The sequence below is a fragment of the Vigna unguiculata genome, chromosome 11 (genome assembly GCF_037176805.1).
Source record: "Vigna unguiculata cultivar grain cowpea cultivar isolate G323 ecotype 2 chromosome 11, ASM3717680v1, whole genome shotgun sequence".
Taxonomy (NCBI): domain Eukaryota; kingdom Viridiplantae; phylum Streptophyta; class Magnoliopsida; order Fabales; family Fabaceae; genus Vigna; species Vigna unguiculata.
The window spans coordinates 22,820,222-22,827,103 of record NC_140802.1 but is presented as its reverse complement, the minus strand read 5'-3'; positions in this window follow the sequence as shown (position 1 = coordinate 22,827,103).

Here is a 6,882-nt window from a genome sequence, read left to right as displayed (position 1 = left end):
ATTCAACTTGATATTTGTTACTTTCCAATGGTTGCAATCCGTCGATAACATTTCTTGGCAACAGTACCCCACCTTGATATGTAACAATAAATAATTCCATGCGTTGCCTTTGACGAATTTGCTTCTTATCGACGGACCAAATGCATGATAAAGCACTATGAACAAGATTCCTTTTCAAACATGGAAGTTCGTGTATTTCCTTCACATGCTTATCCTTTTGTTCCTGTAAAATGACATCGCAAACTGTAGTAGAAAAAACATTGACGAATAAACTTTCTCTAGTTCCATTTCTTTTTCTTTATTTTCCCTTCCTTCTGCAGTTTCTATTACTTCTTTTTCTATTCTTTCTTTTTCTGTTTTCTCCTTCAGCCTACGTTGATCCTTACTGACTTGTCTTGGTGTCATAAACTTCTACTTCTTTTGATGTCCCTCATGCCTCAAATAAAGGGAACGTTCATCAAGATGGAGTGTTTTAAAATGAAGCCATGCCCATCCCAAAAGAAGATGACAAGAGTCCATGGGAGCAATATCACATAATACCTCTTTCACACATTGTCATGTACTGAATTTGATCCATGCTTGATCCAGATGAAAGGTTGCTGGAAACTGGAGTTTCTCCACCAAACTTTGGTTCACAACATTGTTTTCGCTTCCGTAATCGAATGCAACTAAACATGAATGGCCTTCGGTTAAACACTTTGTGTAATAAACTTCCTTTCCTATTCCAAATCTAGATGGCCTGGCTGTGAATACCAAATGATGTGAATCCACAGCGTTCGATTCGTTTGACTGATCTATCGTTGTTGGAATGCTAACAAGCAAGAAATTTGAGAAATTATTTAAAACGAGAAAATGGAAACATAAAAGAAGATGGAATGAAAATTGATAGACATCACACTTCCAAGAATGGAAAATAAGCCTAAGAGTTGAAACACACAAAGGGATAAAGGACCTTTGATTAATTAAACTCATGGATTCTTGAATCACTCAAGAACTTAGGAGAATCACTCTCACTAAGATAGATGAGATAAAACTCGTTTATTTTCTGAATAAAACTCAGCTTGCCTTCATTGATGAAAATGGTTCAACTTATATAGGAGGTTTAACCGTCAGAAATACAAAAGACACATACATTTCAATATCATCCCGCTTAAAGCTATTAATTAATGATCCACTCAAGCTAATAATGATCCACTACTTAATGGTTGGTTGTAACTGAATTTAAGGCTACCAAAAGTCATCCACAAACTTTGAGCAAAGGTCCTCTTGATCTTCCAAAAGTTGGTTCTTAAGTTGGCATATGGACCTTTATTTCAACTTGAAGATAAAACAAAACTAAAGCCCATTAATTGCTTAAGCACAAACACAATTTGGTCAGCCAATTTTACAAAGCATTGGGCCCTTGTTTAAATAAAAGAAACTGCATCAACACGGTACATTAGTCATCCTCCATTTGACCCATATGCAAATCACATCATACCTTCCTTCTTCGAGAAGATTTGTCCCGAATCTTAAGACACTGGTTTTAAAGTAAGGTTTTATTACAATCTTGTGAAGGAATTTTATTATTTCACAAGTTAAAACTAATTCTCTTCTTCCAGGATCAAATTCAACTTGATATTTGTTACTTTCCAATGGTTGCAATCCGTCGATAACATTTCTTGGCAACAGTACCCCACCTTGATATGTAACAATAAATAATTCCATGCGTTGCCTTTGACGAATTTGCTTCTTATCGACGGACCAAATGCATGATAAAGCACTATGAACAAGATTCCTTTTCAAACATGGAAGTTCGTGTATTTCCTTCACATGCTTATCCTTTTGTTCCTGTAAAATGACATCGCAAACTGTAGTAGAAAAAACATTGACGAATAAACTTTCTCTAGTTCCATTTCTTTTTCTTTATTTTCCCTTCCTTCTGCAGTTTCTATTACTTCTTTTTCTATTCTTTCTTTTTCTGTTTTCTCCTTCAGCCTACGTTGATCCTTACTGACTTGTCTTGGTGTCATAAACTTCTACTTCTTTTGATGTCCCTCATGCCTCAAATAAAGGGAACGTTCATCAAGATGGAGTGTTTTAAAATGAAGCCATGCCCATCCCAAAAGAAGATGACAAGAGTCCATGGGAGCAATATCACATAATACCTCTTTCACACATTGTCATGTACTGAATTTGATCCATGCTTGCTCCAGATGAAAGGTTGCTGGAAACTGGAGTTTCTCCACCAAACTTTGGTTCACAACATTGTTTTCGCTTCCGTAATCGAATGCAACTAAACATGGATGGCCTTCGGTTAAACACTTTGTGTAATAAACTTCCTTTCCTATTCCAAATCTAGATGGCCAGGCTGTGAATACCAAATGATGTGAATCCACAGCGTTCGATTCGTTTGACTGATCTATCGTTGTTGGAATGCTAACAAGCAAGAAATTTGAGAAATTATTTAAAACGAGAAAATGGAAACATAAAAGAAGATGGAATGAAAATTGATAGACATCACACTTCCAAGAATGGAAAATAAGCCTAAGAGTTGAAACACACAAAGGGATAAAGGACCTTTGATTAATTAAACTCATGGATTCTTGAATCACTCAAGAACTTAGGAGAATCACTCTCACTAAGATAGATGAGATAAAACTCGTTTATTTTCTGAATAAAACTCAGCTTGCCTTCATTGATGAAAATGGTTCAAGTTATATAGGAGCTTTAACCATCAGAATTACAAAAGACACATAAATTTCAATATCATCCCGCTTAAAGCTATTAATTAATGATCCACTCAAGCTAATAATGATCCGCTAATTAATGGTTGGTTGTAACTTAATTAGAGGCTACCAAAAGACATCCACAAACTTTGAGCACAGGTCCTCTTGATCTTCCAAAGGTTGGTTCTTAAGTTTGCATGTGGACCTTTATTTCAACTTGAAGATAAAGCAAAACTAAAGCCCATTAATTGGTTAAGCACAAACATAATTTGGTCAGCCAATTTTACAAAGCATTGGGCCCTTGTTTAAATAAAAGAAACTGCATCAACACGGTACATTAGTCATCCTCCATTTGACCCATATGCAATTCACATCATACCCTCCTTGTTCGAGAAGATTTGTCCCGAATCTTAAGACACTGGTTTTAAAGTAAGGTTTTATTACAATCTTGTGAAGGAATTTTATTTTTTCACAAGTTGAAACTAATTCTCTTCTTCCAGGATCAAATTCAACTTGATATTTGTTACTTTCCAATGGTTGCAATCCGTCGATAACATTTCTTGGCAACAGTACCCCACCTTGATATGTAACAATAAATAATTTCATGCGTTGTGTTTGACGAATTTGCTTCTTATCGATGGACCAAATGCATGACAAAGCACTATGAACAAGATTCCTTTTCAAACATGGAAGTTCGTGTATTTCCTTCACATGCTTATCCTTTTGTTCCTGTAAAATGACATCGCAAACTGTAGTAGAAAAAACATTGACGAATAAACTTTCTCTAGTTCCATTTCTTTTTCTTTATTTTCCCTTCCTTCTGCAGTTTCTATTACTTCTTTTTCTATTCTTTCTTTTTCTGTTTTCTCCTTCAGCCTACGTTGATCCTTACTGACTTGTCTTGGTGTCATAAACTTCTACTTCTTTTGATGTCCCTCATGCCTCAAATAAAGGGAACGTTCATCAAGATGGAGTGTTTTAAAATGAAGCCATGCCCATCCCAAAAGAAGATGACAAGAGTCCATGGGAGCAATATCACATAATACCTCTTTCACACATTGTCATGTACTGAATTTGATCCATGCTTGCTCCAGATGAAAGGTTGCTGGAAACTGGAGTTTCTCCACCAAACTTTGGTTCACAACATTGTTTTCGCTTCCGTAATCGAATGCAATTAAACATGGATGGCCTTCGGTTAAACACTTTGTGTAATAAACTTCCTTTCCTATTCCAAATCTAGATGGCCAGGCTGTGAATACCAAATGATGTGAATCCACAGCGTTCGATTCGTTTGACTGATCTATCGTTGTTGGAATGCTAACAAGCAAGAAATTTGAGAAATTATTTAAAACGAGAAAATGGAAACATAAAAGAAGATGGAATGAAAATTGATAGACATCACACTTCCAAGAATGGAAGATAAGCCTAAGAGTTGAAACACACAAAGGGATAAAGGACCTTTGATTAATTAAACTCATGGATTCTTGAATCACTCAAGAACTTAGGAGAATCACTCTCACTAAGATAGATGAGATAAAACTCGTTTATTTTCTGAATAAAACTCAGCTTGCCTTCATTGATGAAAATGGTTCAACTTATATAGGAGCTTTCACCATCAGAATTACAAAAGACACATAAATTTCAATATCATCCCGCTTAAAGCTATTAATTAATGATCCACTCAAACTAATAATGATCCGCTAATTAATGGTTGGTTGTAACTTAATTTAAGGCTACCAAAAGTCATCCACAAACTTTGAGCACAGGTCCTCTTGATCTTCCAAAGGTTGGTTCTTAAGTTTGCATGTGGACCTTTATTTCAACTTGAAGATAAAGCAAAACTAAAGCCCATTAATTGGTTAAGCACAAACATAATTTGGTCAGCCAATTTTACAAAGCATTGGGCCCTTGTTTAAATAAAAGAAACTGCATCAACACGGTACATTAGTCATCCTCCATTTGACCCATATGCAATTCACATCATACCCTCCTTCTTCGAGAAGATTTGTCCCGAATCTTAAGACACTGGTTTTAAAGTAAGGTTTTATTACAATCTTGTGAAGGAATTTTATTTTTTCACAAGTTGAAACTAATTCTCTTCTTCCAGGATCAAATTCAACTTGATATTTGTTACTTTCCAATGGTTGCAATCCGTCGATAACATTTCTTGGCAACAGTACCCCACCTTGATATGTAACAATAAATAATTTCATGCGTTGTGTTTGACGAATTTGCTTCTTATCGATGGACCAAATGCATGACAAAGCACTATGAACAAGATTCCTTTTCAAACATGGAAGTTCGTGTATTTCCTTCACATGCTTATCCTTTTGTTCCTGTAAAATGACATCGCAAACTGTAGTAGAAAAAACATTGACGAATAAACTTTCTCTAGTTCCATTTCTTTTTCTTTATTTTCCCTTCCTTCTGCAGTTTCTATTACTTCTTTTTCTATTCTTTCTTTTTCTGTTTTCTCCTTCAGCCTACGTTGATCCTTACTGACTTGTCTTGGTGTCATAAACTGATGAAGGATTATCTTGTTCCTTTTTAAGATTATTGAATATGGTGTGAGTTGATTAAGAAAACCAAGGAAATCCCCACTGGACATTAAGATAGCAAACTATCTAGATGTGAAGGTTCCTTTCCAAGGTTCTAGAGAGGGGGAGAATGGATTGATGGGGAGTAAGAAATCAAAAGGAAAAACATATAATAGAAACAATATAAACCAAGAAGAGTAAAGAAACATAAAATGAAAAGCAAGGGAAATGGGAGGAATGGAGGATTCACGCCACTACAAGGCTAGGCTAGAAGAAGCCATGGCAACCTTGAAGATGAGTGGTGTATGCCGCCACTTGCCAAGGCAAGATAAGGCTTGAAAGAACTCCACTCCCTAAGGAGGAATGCTCTCACAAAAGGTTGAAACACAAAGTGTATAATTTCTCCAAAATGTTCAACCCTTGTACAAGTGTTAGAGGTCCCCTTAAATAGACAAGTCTAGGGGCCCCTTAGCAAAACAACTAAGTTAAAGGATTACAAAAGAAACCTAGCATGTTCTAGAAAGTAGGTCATCCTAGGGTGCACATGGGTGAATTTTCGTCCAAGCCATCTAGGTGGCAAGTCTTCATGGCCAAGGCTCCCAAAGGAAGGTTCTAGAACATTCTAGAAGACTTGGTGTCCAAGGCATGTGGGCCTCCTCTTTCTAGATGCTTCTAGAAAGTCTTATTCCTTCTCTCTCTTCCTTAGGACGCCAAGTGTCTTCTATGTGGTCCTCCTCCTTTCTTATTCCTACAAAAGCAATTTAAGGATTAGCATGTTGGTTTAAGGTTAAGCTAATCTTTTGAGTCAACAAGTCAACCCAAAGTCAAGGTCAACAAGTCAACTCAAAAATAGTCAACCAAGCCAACTTAAAGGAATTTTAAACTAAAGAAAATAAAAGCAAAGGAAGGGATCAAGGAACTCCCTTTCTTCTAAGCATGTGCCATGGGCCATCATCCTTGGTAGTGATCAATCCTTTATCATTCTCCCCTTGTTGGAGAGAATTTGACCTCAAATTCTTGAAGTCTTTGTTGATGGAGCTTGACTTGAGTTGATGAGAACTTTCTTCATCTTTAAAGATTTGATCCCTAGTCTTGGAGATGCCCTCTTTCTTTTTAATGCCACTCTCCTTTTCTTGCTTGTGTTTTTGTTCATCTCTCTTTGTTTGGGAAGAGAATGAAGAGTGGTGTTGCACCTCTTGCTTTGAAAAACTCTTTTTGTAGGCAAGTAACTCCTTGGTGTAAGCTTGCCCCTTTTCTTTTTCTTTTTCATCTTTTATTTTATTTTTGTCCTCATTTTCTTGTGGTGGTGGGAGAGGTAGGATTGTGAACTTCTTTCCTAGGGAGGAGAAAACATAAGTGTTTGCATGGCCATCATAAACAACTTTTCTATCAAATTGCCATGGCCTACCTAGCAAAATATGGTTGGCTTCCATAGGCACAATGTCACATAATACCTCATCCTTAAAATTGCCAATTGAAAAGTTAATGAGGACTTGTTTAGTTACTTTTATTTCTTCTTCCTTAAGCCATGATAGGTTGTAGGGTTTAACATGAGGAATAGTTTTCAAGCCAAACTTGTCCACCACCCTTGGGCTAGCCATATTTACACAACTTCCACTATCTATGATGAAGTGACA